The 17,053-nt window shown below is 44.7% G+C and overlaps 1 long non-coding RNA gene across 2 annotated transcripts in view; it reads right to left on the reverse strand.

Moving 5' to 3' along the window:
* Positions 1 to 912: 912 nt before the first annotated feature.
* The window catches only part of LOC127021024 (uncharacterized), a 134,651-nt gene continuing 118,510 nt past the window's right edge, over positions 913 to 17,053 (reverse strand). The window contains exons 2-4 of one of the 2 annotated variants that reach the window (XR_007767150.1): positions 3,479 to 3,537; positions 3,297 to 3,345; positions 913 to 1,467 (exon numbers count right to left, since the gene is read on the reverse strand). This is a non-coding gene — a long non-coding RNA (uncharacterized LOC127021024). Of the gene's footprint in view, positions 1,468 to 2,883; positions 3,346 to 3,478; positions 3,538 to 17,053 lie in introns of those variants that run through there. The other variant, XR_007767149.1, reaches the window with a different exon arrangement.

Below are 17,053 nucleotides of genomic sequence, written 5' to 3' on the forward strand. Positions count from 1 at the left end.
CCATCAGCTCTTACAACAGACCGATTATGGCAGAGGTCCATGCGGCTGGCACGGAGAGCTACTCCGTGGCTTCTGCTGGCAGTCTGACATGTGAAGGTGCGGTAATATATGAACTGTGCACCGCAAGATGGAAACCACTGCTTCTTTTGATTCTACCTGGAATACTTTTTTTTCTACTCAGCATGTAAACATGTGAGCAAACAGGGAGAATGGTTTAAAAAGCAGCAAGCATGATTAAAATGTTTAAAGGAGAAGAAGATATTGTTCGGCTGAGCAGAAGTGAGAGGGAGGCAACTATCCAACTTGGAGGGACAAGGGATTTGTTCAGGGAGCCACAGAAATATTTGTCTGGAAGCCATGGGAGAAAATGAAGAAAAGTATGCTTTATAATAAATATCAAGACAATCTTGTATCACTAAGATCTAGCAGGCTGGGAAATATTTCCTTCAGGGAAGCTCTGGACTTTAAAGTCTAACAGAAATTTTCTAATAGCTAAAGAATAAATACATGCACAGAGTAATTAAAATAGTACTAGATTCCCATGCAGAATGTATAAATGAAATAGCAATAGCACTTTTAGTGCAGCAAGTATTATACAGGACTAAAAACCTAGTGAGACAAACGTAAACTGCTGTCCCATAGTCAGCCAGCTAGTCTCTGATCTGCAGCCATGTCAGCAGGAAATAATGGGAGAAATTAAACGGGTCAGTATAAAACCAATAAGGAAGTAGAAGAAACACAAAATCTGTGACACAAAATCAATATGTTGATCACTTTTTGTTGTCCAGCTCCTTTTACAATGTGGAAATAGCCGGTTTGCAGTGCCACAGTGCAAGAAAAGCCTATTGCACGCTTTCTTGCACCTTTCTAAGCAGATGATCACAATTACAAATTCTACTTAACAATTAACAATTCTACTTTATTAGTAGTAGTAGCATCAGCATCAGTAATGGTTGTTGTGTTACAGTAGCCTTGAGAGTCACAAACTGTATGCCCTGGCCTGCTGCACATTGCACTCTACAAGCACATAGTAACAGATGGAAGAGTTTAAAACCTTGATCTTATTTGTTTGTAAAATTTTGATTTGAGTTAAAATTTGCTCTGTTCCAGAAAACATTTATTTGTGTGCTTTTCTTTACCACTGTGAGGAACGTGACTACTCACAATGTGGAAAGCAAAGCACATGCAGGACGAGAATCAGAAACAAGCAAGAAAGAGAGGGGAGATGGAGAATATTAGCATCCCTGAAGACTTTATTTGCCTTTGCCTCTTTGTAATGCGAAGCTTTATTTACTGCCAAGCCCCTCCACACTCAGAAAACATGGGTGAAGACCCAGAGCATGCTTAGATTGCCTTAAAGCTTCAGAGATTTAAAAATGGCAACACAGTTTGGCTTCTTGTTTTTTGGCATCTGGTTTCTGAGCCTTGCAGTGCAGTTGGATCGCATTTTCAGGCTTTTCCCTGCAACTGGAAGAATTAGAAATTTATTGTTTAAAAAAAATGAAAAGTGAGAGAGTCATGTGATCGTGTGCTTCCAGGAGCTGAAACTTGAAGAAAAAGCCCACCCCAGACTCACAATAAAATCATGAGAATTGAAAACACCAGACTTAAGAAGCTCATCCAAGCTTTCTGCTGTGCATATGGAAAACCAGGGTGTTGTCAGGACTAGTTAGCTAATGTCATAAAGCACTCAGAAGAACAACGTTAGTTATTATTTAGGAGGAAACCAAAGTGTAAAGTGTTTTACATATAAATGTGCCCTTTAGAAGAGCAACATTAAAAATACAAGATTGAGCTCTGGATTACTGAAGGGTAATAAAGAGCTTTTAAACATAGCCATAACTCATTCTGCATGAAAATGACTCAGCAGTGCCTTGACCAAGCTGGAAACAGGACCTCTGGAAGCGATTAGGAGTGGACTGTCTCCCATCATGCCTTCCCCAATAATCTGCTTGGGACGGTAGATGTGCAGAGCAGCCCAGTGAAAGGAGCTAACCCCAGAGCCAAGCAGGGAGACGGTGGCTCTGCACCTCTGCAATCAGCCTGCCTTTCACTCAGGAGCAGAGCAAAGGATGGTGGCAGTGGCTCTGCTGGCACTGACAGGTAATGCCTTGCAAAGAAGCAGGCTGTGCTGTGAAATACATGGTGTGGCCATCCTTGTGTCTGTATCACAGCGATTTCAGGGGTTTCAGACTAGCTGTAGCCTGGCTATGTGGACTGAACACCTCCACTAGCAGTCAGAGCCCATTTGGTGCACTCCTGGAGTGCCTCTGCCCGTTTGCTTTCAGGCAGAGCAATCCAGTTTGCACAGCTGAGACCACGCTGCAGTGCAAGCAGAACCAGGTGAGTGGGGACAACGGGGAGATTTCCTTCAAAAGTGACTCCTGAGCTGAATGCACCCACTGCCACAGGCTTGCCTGCAGCTCTGTGTGGTGGACGTAAGGAACATCAGCTCTGAGGGCAGAATTGAGCCCTCTGCAAAAAATATTTTGGGCCAAGTGTTTTTCAACTTTGTCCACTTGTGGGTTCATAAAAATATCACCAATGGGGGTGAGGATTCAGTGATAGCAAATGCAAGCCTGCTGACAAAAGGTTTGCTTTTCCTTTGCACCTTTTGCAGACTCTTCAGAAGTCCCTCCCTTCCCCAGAAATCCCCAGCTAAGAATCACTGGTTTCAGTCTTTTGGACTAGATCTGTGAGCAGCAGAGCTCTATTCAGTTTGGTGGCAGTAGAATAATTCACACATGTTGAAACATTCATTTCCTGGCTTTAGCTGCTTTAGAGCTGGACCTGTCTTACACACTACATAACTGCTTGGAACCCACTGGTCCATTCCCCCTTCAGATGCAATGTGAAGGGAGTGCTGTTACTTTGTTAGGAGAGAACTTAAAACAAACAAGCCGCCACCAACTGCAGTTCATGTATATGGTTATAATTTTAAATTGCAAACAGGAGGCTACTTGGCTTTGCATGGTAAGCATTGTCTGGCAGCGGATGGGCTCCTCTGATCTCCCTGAGCCTTGGATTGCTGCTGTGAGATTGTGTCACAACTAGTCATTAATTATTTCATCAAAAGCTTATTTTTCTCATTTCCTCATCATTATTTCCACCTAGTTTCTTATAAATTGAATCCAGTTATTGGCAAGGCTTGTTTCTCCCCTAAGTGGGGTCTGGGCTTTGCAGAGAAAAACATTGACCTCAGAAAAAATATACTGTTGATATACATAGTTCACGTGCATTTGTGTGCATACACTGAGCGAGAAATTACTGTGTATGTGTATAAACATTGCTCTGACCCTCCTTGTCCTCCCATTTACTCTGGAAGCAGATTCCCCTTCTTCCTACCTGTTAATAGACAGAAATATTGTCATTCTCACCATGGGAATGAATAAACAAGGAAAAGCAGAAAGGAAAAAGAAGGTGAGTGCAGCTATCAGGAGATTCTAACAGTACCTTCACCTCCTTGGGAGATACTTACTTTTAAAAAGTGCCACAGTATTCTTGGAAAAATGGAGACCCCTCCTGGTAACGCCAGCCCTGATAGACAAAACAGGATAGCACTACTTATGGGAGATAATTACAACCTCAAGAGAGTCGGGAATACCAAGCCATAGAAGTGGGCAAGGAGTGAGGCAGCCAAAAGGTCCAGAGAGGAGGCTCAGAAAGCTCTCCTGTCACCAGCTGCCAAGATGCTAGCAAAGAGAGAGGAACAAGGGGATCCACCAATCCCTCCATCCCCTCAGGGAACAAAAGCAGCCTCACAAGCACATTGTGGGTGACAGCCCGAAGCATGGAGGCTACCAGGCTGCAGTGGGCTGGAAGTGAGGGGAATGCCCCAGGAGAGGCTCCCCAGGCAGCCCCAGCAATCCAACAGCCCAGTACTAAACCAAAACAGCAACAAAATCTGTTAGACAGAAAGCTGCTGCTGCCACCCTTCCGTAGCCTCGAGCTGGAGCAGGCCGGCTTCAGGAGACAGGAACACTAGCAGCAATTTGCTGTACCTATGTAAGAGTCATCTTGGTGAAGAGGGCAGTTGTTTTTGGGAAACAGAGAGTCTTCTCCTCGCAATATGCTCAGCATGTCGTGTGCAAAGCAATGAGGAATATCAGCAAGATTCCTTCTATGCCTGACTCTGCAATGGCGCTGTGATAAGCACGGTTTGTCCTGCAGCTTGTGCTAAAGAACGCAAGACTTACCACAAGGACTCCAACTCTTTCACAACACAAGAGCACAAGAACATAACAGCAGCCACACTGGGCCAGGCCAAAGGTCCATCTAGCTCCTGTCTCCAACAGTGGGCAAAAGCAAAATGCCTGGGGAAAAGTATGAGCACAGGGTAAGCACATACAATATTTCCCCTGAGTGCTCTCCCAGCTGCCAACCATCCCCAGATTAGAAATTTCTGGAGCCAAGTATGTTTTTATGTACTTAGAGCCCTGTAAGCTGCCCTGGGTTGCATCCTTCAACAGTCCTTGTGCTTCCCCTAATCCTTGTGCTCTCTCAAGACTTATTCTTTCTGATTTCTTATTTATTTGCCCTCCAGATGCTCTTCACCCTCTTCATGCTGGATGTATGCCCCTCCATACCATTCATCTGAATTTTCTACCCTTAGTCTTACATGCTCCTCCTTTCTTCCCCATCCTTCAAACTTCACCACAACTGATGAAGAAGATGCCTAAAGCTCAAAGTCACATACTGGGACTGTCCATCACTTGAAAATTGACTCTTCCATGCTCAAAACTTTTTGGTCCCAGGATACACATATTGTCCCATGCTTCCTCACCCTCACCGGTCCATTCTGACCCTTCATTTTTGCGGTTCTCTGTCCAAGGCTGGTGCCCCTCTCTGAGGTTTACCTGTGCTCCCTCCAAAATCTCTGTGGATTATTGGAATTTCCCCAAAATTTTTTGGCTTATTTGTAGCAGAACTGTTGATGAGAAGTGATGGACCAATTTTCTGGTGCTGTCACCTTGTGTAACCAAGGTTAGGCCACGAAGTGTGTGACACTCCTGAATTAGGTGGATTAAATGTACATGAGATTTCTGCAAAGTGTGAAAAAGACAAAAGCCTTAGGTCTTTCTGGAAATCCCCACGCAATCTTTTTGGCTCCTGAGAAAGACCTATTAAACTGTCTGCAAGCCGTTATTGGCAAAGACCCCATTCCGAGGGGACGCTACATGTAGCAGCCCAGTCTTAGTAATTCAGAACTGACAGTGAGGAGACAAGTCCCTGAGATCTGCACCACGTGACTCATTCCCAGAAGCAGCAAGTAATTTTCAGTGCTACGACACTCAGGAGAGAAGTCCGTGTAAGAGATCACAGCTGTCCCTTTTGGGAAGGCGGTGTCCATACTTCATCCTGGACTTCCCCAGTGATGAATCACCTCTCCAAGAAAGCTGTTCCCATGAGCACAGTGGGTTCAAAGAACAGCTTTTGCACCCATGGTGATGAGTCAAGCCTCTGCTCTCTATGCTTTCTGTTGGATTGTCATCAACATTGACATGCAGAGCCCACTGCTGCTCTGCCTGGGGAAAAAAACTACTGGAGCTTCCTTACTAGGGCTACAAGCTTCGAAATGGCACTTTCCTTCTTCTGGGGAAGACGAACTAATCTGGTGAATCAAAGGAAGGCTGTTATTCCTCTCACCCCTCATTCCCGGTGGAAAGGGAGGAGGTCAGGGAAGGTCATATGATTTTTCTCACTCTCTCCTCACCAGTAATCAGTGAAGGATTGAACCTCATGGGCTCTGGGCAACTTTTTTCCCTATCCACATGCTCCACAGACCCTCATTATAAAGAGTTAATTTCTTGTCTGGCCTCTAATTCTGAAAGTTAAAGTCTGTTGCTCATAGAAATGGTACACTCTGGGCAGGGTTCTTGTAAGCACCTCCACATTCCCCTGTGCTGATACTAAGGTGTAGATACAATGTCTACATAGCTACAGGGAGCATGTTTTAATGCCCATCAGCCTCTCTCTGGCTTCTCACAACCAGTAAATATTTATCATTTCAAGTGGTGTTCTTGTGAGCTCCTGAGTGGTGCCCTGCCAGAAGATACCTTAATTTAGAAAAGCAAATAGTGAGGCAAGCTTTGTCTTGCTGCACATGCAAAGAAAAGAGAGGACGTAGAAAAGTGTGTAGCTTAACCCTTGGATGTTCATCACAACGCCTTGGCAGAGGAGCCATCACAGCACTTCCGGAGTGTCAAACCCCTGCCAAGCCAGCTATTGCTCGCCTCTGCAAACGGCACTGCGAGAATCTGTACATATTCTAACCCTGTGGCACACCATGACTTCAAAAGCCATCCCAAGCAGATGATCAGCTGCAAACTGGTCCAAAGCTGGAATTAGCTCCTCCACTAGAAGGAGCACACAAAGCACAGAGGAAAGCTATTATCAACATAAACAGTCTTATTTTGGCTTTGCCAGTTGTTGCCCATTTGTGTCTGGTGTGAAGTCATTGTCCTGCAACTAACAGCAGGCGCATGCATGCATGACATTATCAAAGCAGAAGGAGATGTTGTCATGCTCCACTGGAATTAGAAATCTTGCCAGGAAGAGGAAAGAATATTTTTAAATATGGTGTTGCTACATCCCCATGTCTCTACAGAGCAGGAAAATGTTTTAAGAATTCTTACTTAACATCTTTATCAGTGTATAAGCAAAATGAGATTATTTTATAGCTAAGGTTTATCTGTGTAAAAAGTTGGAATAAAAAAGGATACTTAAAACCCAGCTAATGTAAATACGTAAATCAGCCATTGGTTGGAAATGTTTCACTCAGTTCAGGGGAAAAATGTTATTACAGCATTACCCTCTGCCCACACTTTTCTTCTACCTATTCCTTTAAATCATTCATGTGTTTAAAATGATATTCAATATTTTTAATAGTTGCTATATAGAGACTGTGAGCTCTTAGGGGCAGGGACCACTTTTTTTTTTCCCCCAACATCTATCACAACAAGGTTGTATCCTAGCTAATAGCCAAGACATCTGTTCCCAAATAAATACTAATGCTACACCTCAGCATGTACTCTCTGATAGTTGTCAGGGCTGTAATTCACAACACACATCTCACTAAGAGATTTTCCTGCACAGCACTCCAAAGCCCTAACAAGCTTTGAGCAGACGACAAAACAGTGTGGCAAGCTGGCAGTGACAGCAAAAATGGACATTTTTGCAGCAAACCCAGAGATTTATACAATGTCTTCTAGAACAGCAATACATTATGGAAACACTACACATCTGCATAATTGCACTCTACATGATGCCATCTACTCTGTACAGCCCACTGTGCTGGAATATGTGCACTGATCACCTAAGGTACACTGGGTTCCATTTAAAACACATTAGTACTAATCATAGCATCTTCTCACACTTCCTATGCAAGAATAAACACCAGGAGGAATGCATTGCTCTGCCCTCCCCCCATGCACATGCGGAGACTATACAGCAGCATCGTGTACCACTCAGAGCAGACCAGAGACTCAGCATGACATGGGTTATCTCCTTATGGAGGTAACATCACTATACACAGCGCATGGATTTAATTTTCAACAATCTGGCTCGTTTAATGGTAATTAGACCAGCCTAGCTCAGATGAGCTGTCGTTACAGTGTCAATGCCACCAGCCTGTCTCAGAAGTCCCTTTGGTCACAGACCCTTTTCTCCAATTGCTCACCCTCCTGCTGTTTCCATCAAATGTACTTTGGACACTTCTGAGCTCCAGCTCGGAGCTCTCAGCTGCCACCCAAGAACAAACGTGACAGCAGTGGCAGAGCCTCTGCCGCATTTCAATCCCAAACCTCAACCACAGCAGGGGTATCAGCTGCAGGAGCCCATGGGTGCCCCGCACCCACAGCACACACCAACCTGTGAGGCTGAGCCATAGGCATCTCTGCAGCTTCTCTCAGTGTTGACACCACTCACTGAACTGAGCTCTGAGTTTTTCACATCAAAGAGCAACTGGGTCTCTCCTTCCCTCTTGCATGTGTGTCTTGTGGACTCTAACAGCAGCTGCATGTGTGATGGTGGGGAGTATAAGTGAGATATAAATTAATAAAAAGTTAGAGCTTTGCTAGGAAAGGCACACAGAAACCAGAAAGCTAAAGGGACCTCACAGTGCCAGTGCCATTTCTGAGATAGCTCATCTGAAAGCAAAAGGGGAATAATATATTTAAACTGAGGCAGAATTACACAATTAGGAGGGGCTGGGATACTACCTAGTTGACAGAGTCAGCAATAGAAAAGAGCCTTAGCCATGCATCAAGAGAGGAACCAGACACATTTTTGGAAATGGAGCAAACTGAGGCATAAAGCCACTGGCCAAGGTTAAATGAGCTGGAAAAGAAAGTGATTTATATGTCCTGGGCTGATAAGGGCAGGTCGTGCTGGACTTTCAGGGCAGACTTTCCCCATTTGTTAGTGTTCCTACTTTGCTTGCGTGTTCAGTTCATATTGATGAGATTAAATGTAATAGCTTTAGAAGTGTGAAGCCATGATTGCTTTGAAACTCTCAATCAATGGGATAAATCCAGATTGCCTTCCCTGAAGCCAGTAGAGAAAGGCTGGACTTAAATCAGTTTGGCAAAAAATCAGTATTCAGCCTTTGATAACATAACATAACATAACATAACATAACATAACATAGTACTGTTTAGCTTAAGCAAAGGTAGCAGATTTGAGCTCTTGAGAATACATTACTCATATCAGAGAAGGGGTATTCTTTCTTTCCCTACCAATAAATATTTTTCTGATGCAATATTCAGTGGCAACCAAAGTACCATATGGGCTGAAATGCAAGCTGAGGTTTTACAGCTCCCATTGGTTCAGCATCTCCGAAAAGTCAGTGCTCCGCATATGCACAATTTCAACAGGGAAATAAGGATGAGGCATTCTGGAGAGGAGACCAGCTCTTCCCTGGCTCACGTCTAAATGTGTCCATTTAAGCACATATATCATGTCCACCACCACCTACTACGTGGAAATTGAAATCCTTGAACCAAGGGGAGGGAGGAGGCGTGTGGGGGTTGTCTTCCCTCTAGACTTCGTAATGAGAATGAAAAGTTACGCCAGGCTTTCTCAGAAGCTAATCTGTGGCTTTCAGGCCAACATGGGTTGTTGCCAATGACAATTTGATTTCTGCATCAGCAGGTCACAGAGATCAGGTGGGGGCAGAGGGAGTGTGTGTATCAGCCCAATGAGACAATGCTGAGCTCTCTGACAAGGCTGAGCTCTCTGTCCACTGTCTCCTTCCCCTTTGGTTAGCATCTCCCTGTCCTGATTTTGGGGGTGTGGGGTGGAAGTAACCCTTTGAAAAACAAAACCCAGATGTACTCAAAGGCAGCTGCTGGCCACTCCTGGCTGGCAGCTGTGGTGCTTCCTGGACAGTCGGGGGATTCTGTAAAGCCAGGAGATGAAATGACTGTGTAACATGCAAGGTGTTTACTAAAGGCTAGATAGATGAGAGAGTGGCTGTGATACCTGTGCTAACAATACCGCGTCGATCTCCTCGCTGCTACTACAGGGCACAGCAGCTCAGGCACTGGCCTCTCACCTCCTGGATTACTGTCCTGATGTGCAGACTCTACAAAAGGTCTAAGGACGGAGGCCACAGCAGTAAAGGCCACTCAGCAGCCTGCCAGGGAGGTGGGTGCCATTGTGGTGCACTGCACTGGAGTGGCCGACCTTGCTTCAGGTGAGTGGCATGGGCTCACCACAAACACTGGCCTGGCTGAGAGTCCTCCCTGCTGGGTGGGCTGCTCTGCAAAACCAGATAAAATGGATGCGGGAGCTATTTTGTTAGAAGGCAGTGTCAGACAAGAGGCGCCGACTGATGCAAAATGTGGTGTAGGATGTTAAATCTGCATCCTGACTCTTGGAGTCAAAAAAGAGGAGAGAGGTGAGAGTTGCACAGGATGAATCTCGTATCCTCAGCCTGGGAGCCTGGCTATGCTGCAAGCATGCTGGGGCAGGAGGTCCAGCTATAGCTGCTGGTTAGCTCTGGGGCCACCCGAGGACATTTTGGCCATCAGACTTGCACAGCACCTTTCCCAGCCTCTCCCCAAAGCCTGAGAGAGTTTGGCATGATTTGTCCTGATTGGATTTTGGATCAAGCCCAGAAGGTATGAGGGTTTCAACAGAAGATGGTTGGGACCAAAGCTGCTCGAACAACCCTAAAGCCAAGCTGATAAAGAAACTTTTATGACACAGTCCCTATTTTATAAATGAAGCAAGAGATAAGAGGAGACAACAGATTAGAGAAGATAAACTCTCTACTGTCCTCCACGAGTCCCTGATACTGATCGTACCAATCTCCAACTAGCTTTAGCCCAAGGCACTCAGATCCTGCAGGGTTGTGGCCTAAGGTAAAGCGTCTGGGGAAACATCATGAATGGAATATAGAACTCCTGGTTGTGGCCACGATTCCCAAAGGATAAACACAACTTCCCTCCCAATGAAACACTGAGCAGATAATAACAGCCTTAAATAAAACTACTACAATAAAACACTGAAGTAAAACAGCTTGCAATCTGGGATTGTGACTGGAGTGAGGAAAGCGAGAACTTGCAGTGTCTTGAAGGCACACTGATAGGTAATGGTTGAAGAAATCTCAGAAGCAAAAATTGCTACCACCACCCCAGGTTTAGACTCTGATGCTAACGATGTAGTATTATAACTGCATTAGCCGAATCACATGACTGTAACATAAAGATCAGTTCAAGAAACAGCTTGTAATTAAGAGTGCATACTAACAGCAAACTGATCGATTCCTCTTATCTTCATGATCTTGACACATGCAGATGCTCCAGCTATGCAAGTTGTACACCGGCTGTACTCCCAGCTCGGGAGGTCTGTAGCACCTGACTGAAGAAATTCTGCATTTCCTGACTTGTTCTTAATTTTCATACAACTTGGAAGAAACACCTACGTATAATAAGGTACATTTCCCTCTCCATCTTAAAACAAAACCAACCAGAAACAGACACAAAGTGGCTTCTGGCCAGGACTTTCTTCAAAACATCTGCTCTGCAGCTCAGTCAGGCTCTGTGCCCTGTGAAACCAGATTTTAATGAAGAAGGAAAGGAAGAGGAAGCAAAATCACCTGTGGCTTTGCTTCTGAAGAACTGGATGGTTACATCAGGCTTGGTTTAGCCTGGCTTTGAGCACAGGTGTTAACTAAAGAAAATGTGTTGCTTTTCTAATCTGCAGCCTACAGATTTAGGGCAAGGAACGCATGGTCTGATAGGAAGGAGTCTATTGCAAGCAAGTCAAGTAAGCTCATGCAGTATAAAACTCTCTTTAAGTTGCTACATTTTGAATTTAAACACTATGCAGCATAAATGTGTTACTGGCTTTCATTGTTCCTACAGGTACAGCTGAGTCACATCGTAACCGATGTGAATTTGAAAATGTCAACAATTAGCTCATTTAAGATATTAACTGCCAAACAGTTCAGAAATTACTCTGAGTTTCACTAAATCTTAGCACTAAATCCTCTTATATAACCTAAAGAACAGATCTCTTTTTGTTTTTAAAATATACTCAGTGTTGTCTGCTTGGCTACCAGCTGCTACTATCTGCCTGCTGTGGTTGGTAACTGTAAATGTGGGGGGCCATTTTGAAACCAAAAGAGATTAAAGACAAGAAGAGGAAGTCCAACAACTTGAAGATGCTATCATCAATCCACAGCTGGCCAGGAACAGGAAGCAAGTGGAGATGGCATACATAACATACAGCCTCTATGGCAGAAAGACAAACAAAAATTAAAGGCTGTAGAAATGGTAGAGATTATTTCTCTATGGGCATCGTTATTGCTTCAGGCTGGTCATCTGTGAGTGAGGAGCACGCACTTAGAGCATGAGCTCTATCCCGGTGCAGACAAGGCACAGTTTGTCTTACAGCACAAATACTTTTATAGCTGGTTTAGAAAGGGAGCAGGGCAAAGCGCAGAATAAAGAATAATGATCTGCAAGGGAACTTGAGGATCAGACTTCATTCCCATGAATGTCAGAGCTTTGAACTGACCACAGTGGAAGGGTATTCAGGTCCTGAATGGTTGCATCGCTAGTTTAATTACAGCAGATGAAATGCAAAACAAGACATGGCTTCTCATATACAGCTTGCAGGGAAACATAACGTTATCATCACCTCAGGAGCCTGCGTGCAATGGAAAAGCTGCCATTAGGAGAAAGGCCATTGCAGGTCAAACATGAAAGAGCCAGATGTGGGAAGGCACAGCAGTCCCTGAGAACAGGCCTGGAAAGGCAGGCATGCTGGATACACTGAACCACAAGAGCAGCGGTTTCAGCAGAGCTGCTTCAGTCCCTCCCAGCACTCGGTCTGAGGTGAGGCCTCTGCTCAGGATTCACAGGAGCACGTTTGCTGGTGTATTGTGTCCACTCAGGGCGGCAGATGCGTGTGCTTTGGCTGTGGCCTCCCCTGCACCCGGACCACGGCGCCGTGGCAGTCAGCAGCATGGCACACCATCCCTGCTGCAGCTGCATGGAGAAAAGGAACCCACAAAGAGTCTACAATATTTTTCAACTCCTTGTGACCCCTGAAGGCCAGCATAAATGAGAACTCTCAAGCCTGGGAGGAGCAGAGCATTCAGGCTAGTGCTAGGCACAGGACAGGGAAAGGAAAGCATTACGCCCTGACTTGCAGCTGGTGGAGTTTGGCCAGCTCCAAGGATCTGACCCACAGCTCATTAAACACTTCACAGTGCAGTCTGAATCTCTTTTTATGTTTTGTTAATGCCATGAAGTAAATTGTACCTGTAATACATTTGCATGTGTAGCTTGCATCAGGTTGGATTAAGGTATAGAAAGCTTCTTAAGCACAAAAGTGCCCATTGTAAGAGTGCTGTCATTAATGACATTGTACTCATTTAGAGCAGAGTTCAGCCACAGCCTACCTAGCGTCACTGTAGAGAAATCAAAGTGGGCACATTCAGCCTAAGCGCTAATACTCAATATCTGCACCAGTGAGGTAATTATGATAATCCCTTAATTACTGGCACTGGGAGAGTTTGAGGAAAACCTGCCTGGCAAACAAGCTCACCCTATAAAAATAAAAGTTCACAGGCCTGAGAAAAGCTGAAAATATTGAAGTGAATGGTTATATCAGCACGAGTAAAAGATAATCAAAAGGGGAGACAAGTGAGAAGAAAAACTAAAATCCACATTTTACAGATTACTTTCTTGTCTTTGCTGCTTGCTTCCCATAGATAGCCCTTTCCAGCAGAAACACGGGATCCATCTCATGGACTTCATTGAGGTCTCTCAGTGCCCCAGCTCTTCTTCATCCCCGGCACCGCACCTCCTGGGAGAGCAAGAACATAGAAAAGCACAGGGAGGATACACCAAAACTCATGCTAGCTGAATCACAGCCCCTTGCTGTAACCACTAGATCCTACTGGTTTCTGCACAGCAAACTCACAGCAGGCAGCAGGCACTGTGCTGTCCCGACTGGCGTTAGGTGCTAACAGGAAGCCCAGAAAGACTAGATAAAAACCGAAAGGAAATGAACAGCACCAGATGCAATGAATTTCACCAAGGACTAGCCTGTGCCTGAGCAGCCTGCCTCAAGTGAGGGGCTGTGCGTGGCTCTGCTGCCTCAAAAGCAATGTGGGGTGAGTGCGGACTGTGAGTCACCGCTTGTTTCCTGTTCTCTCCCCCCTCTGTGGTGGAGCAACTTGCGCTGGCTGTGCCAGCTACCCTCGCTGGGGCACTCAGTCTCTCAGCCTGGCACCCCTGCTCTGGGCTGCAAAGGGGAAGGGAGCCATGTAGCGCTGGGGTACCGCCCTGTCACGGTGCGGGGGAGCTGCTCTGTGAGACTCACGTCACCCCTGCTTGGCTTGAGGAAGTCAGGGGTGCCCTGGGTGTCACATACAGCAAGTGGTGACGCTGGCCTGGAAGCACATGAGTCACAGTCCAGGCAAACTGCCAGGAACTGGCTTGGTCAGAGGAGAGGAAGGGTCTCAGATCCATCCCCAAGACATGAATCTGCTTGGAAAGATTTAAAAAATGGGGATTCTCCAACAATTTGGTGTCTCAGGACTCTGGAGTCCTTTGCTTGCATTAAAGTTTCCCTCTTTGATTCATAAAACAGATGGCCGCAGACTTTAACCCCAAGAGGACTTGGGTCTGTGTTCTCTTCATCAGAGCTCCAAATGTGACAATGGGGAACATACCATGCTGAACTGCATGGAAAACGAATGCTCGGCTCGGGCTCCGTGAATAGTGTATTCAGGACTGTTTGCTAATAACAAATCACAAATATAGCATAGCACACACTGTACTCAAACTACAAACCACTGCAAAATTACTAATGCAGATTTGTTAAAATAGAATAAAATAGGTCAAGCAAAGCACTGAACAAACTCTGCCATACCAATCTTCCCTTGACAGGACAGCGCTCATTCTTCACTTTCACAGTCTTTGGCTCTTTTCCGTTGCATGCACAACTTTCATCCTGGTTAATATCAACTCATCCAAAAATTCATAGGCAGTTCTGCCTTTGGTTTAATTACTAGAGGCATAGGCAAGACTGCATTGGGGTCCAAGCACATGTTTAATTGATGAGCTGAGAATTACACTACACTAGTTGGGAGACCTGTGCAATAATACCAGGGGATATGGTAAAGCTTTAGAGGAATATGAGTTTTACGAAGCAAAACCTAAGTATATACCACCACTACCATGGTACATACCATCAGTACAGATTTTCTGCTTCAAATGACCAGACCAGTTATAGTATACAGGGAGTCCGTTTCTCAGAGAGGAGGTACTGGGAGAGACAGAAATGAGCACAAACCTCGTAGAAACTTCTAGTATTAATTAAACCAAAAACTGAGTCTGGCATCCTTTGTGACTTATGCTCTGAGAGCAGAGTTGTATGCAATGTTTTGCTGCAAATTGCCTTGTTCTGTGATTGTAAAAATGAAAATAAACACTTGAAGAATTGTTCTCATATTCGCTCTTCCAACAGCAAATGTCAGGCCAAGTTTATCAGCTCTACTGACTTCAGTAAAGATACCCTTAGACTAAATTTGGCTTGCTGACCTTTGCGCCTCTTCAAATTTGGAGTAAATGTTATTAGTTGTGAAGACGACGGACTGAGCCAGACAGGGCAGGCACGTGCTGTGCAAGCTTCCCCACAAAAGTTCTGCTGATACAACACAATCTTGACCTGCAAAACCTCTGCTGGTCTTACAGTCTGCCTTTCTTAAAGAGAAACTGTTACTAATGTGACACTAGATCCAATTGTTCTGTGACAATGAGCACATGTCTCCTAGGAATTAGACCAAACATACTTCATGCGCGATCTAAAGCAGCCTTGAATTCTGCTGTGGGTCTAAAAGAAAATAAAACCTAATTAAATCTGAGGGGTAAAAAGCCCCCCCATCATTCCCACCAGAAGCTTGATTTTCAGGCTTCACCAAAGATGTCTCCAAATCTAGGCAAACCTACCAAAAATTGAGCAAGCCACACCTGGCTAACAGTTTTCTGTAATGCTCCAGTAAGCTGGCTAACAGTTTTCTGTAATGCTCCAGTAAGCTGGGGTAAAGGAGATAAGTGAAATGTTTTCATGAAGGCTCATTAAAAGTGTGCCTATCATGAAGGATGCGTGTTATCTTGCAGTGCAGAAAGACACCGACAAAATTGTTGGAATAGATTCTGCCACTTTTTGTGCCCTTGCTGTATTCTTGGTCTCTGACTCGCCCTCAAGCTTAATAATGGAGTGATTCTATATAATGAGTGGACTAGAGAATTGCATATATGTGTTTCGCTTAATTGCCCGTTGCATGCTGTGGTCGATCATGCAATAACAATGAATCCATTATAATTAAATCTGGGAATTATTAATTGATTCCATTTACACATACTGTTGTCTTCCATAGGAGCTGCAGGAATCTGTTGTCTTTAATGAAATTGCACTAGAAATCTTGGGGACTGTTTGAAGTCATGTAAGACAGAGATTTACCTGTGGTAGGTATTCCTAGTGAAGATTAGGTAATTAATTTTATGTATAAATAAAGGCTCAAATGCACATTGTATTCATTAGGCTTGTTTGGCTTTTTAATGTCAAAAATTAAGGACTTAACTTGTTTACTGCCTAACTATAGATCAGTTTGTGTGGAGATGTTTATAATGAAATTCAGCAGCAAGGGAGCAATATAAAAACCAAGGAACTGGAACCGATCTCAGGAATAGAAGTTCAGTATTGTCCTAATAATTATGCTGGCAGCTGTATTTGCATGAAACCATGCTTTTTCTGTAGTACTCAATTAAGGTTATTCAGCTGCCTTGATGTGTTTAGAAACAAAACCACTGGCATCCAAATAAGGCTAATAACAAAAATGCAATATGATGTTTCCCATTTCCAGCAAAGGGTAAGAGAACAGATGTTCCTTATGTTGCCATGTTTCACCAGCACAGGAGGGAGCTGAGAAAGTTTGCAATTCATAGTGACAGTGCCATTAAACTAATGTAGTGCAGAATGTGTGCGATGGAAGCATGCAGCTCTGAACAATCTGTTTGGGCACAGAGGAAAGGATGGGGAGAACTAGAATTGACCCTTCAGGTTAAAAAAGAAAAACAAACCAACAAAAAATTCCTCTGACCTCTCTTCCTATATTGCACAGAGCAATCAGCTATTAGATGTGACTGCTGATGGCATTCCAGGCTCCTTTTGTTGTCTGGACATCCAGCCTGTGTTATGGACATTCAGGATCCAAAGGGAAATGGTTGCTTTGCCCCGTTGCCCTTGGCTCACGCGTGGGAGTGTTGTGCACAGTGCTGCACAGGCAGGCTCTGCTCCTGCAGCTATGAGAGCAACGCCACTAAAGAGGGCAGTCAGCAGTGTCAAACAGCTACCTCGGGCCATGAAACGATCTCTTGATCTCTTGTAGACAACACATCTGCCGGTCTATGCCAGGACACGGCATTACCACAGTGCCAGATGGACCGACACAAGGTGGCAGTGCTCTCAAAATTGGCACAGCTTCTCCTCCGGGATCTTCCAGAGCCAGGGTGGCTGCTGGTGCTTGCCA

Source organism: Gymnogyps californianus, chromosome 12, assembly GCF_018139145.2.
Source record: "Gymnogyps californianus isolate 813 chromosome 12, ASM1813914v2, whole genome shotgun sequence".
NCBI lineage: Eukaryota > Metazoa > Chordata > Aves > Accipitriformes > Cathartidae > Gymnogyps > Gymnogyps californianus.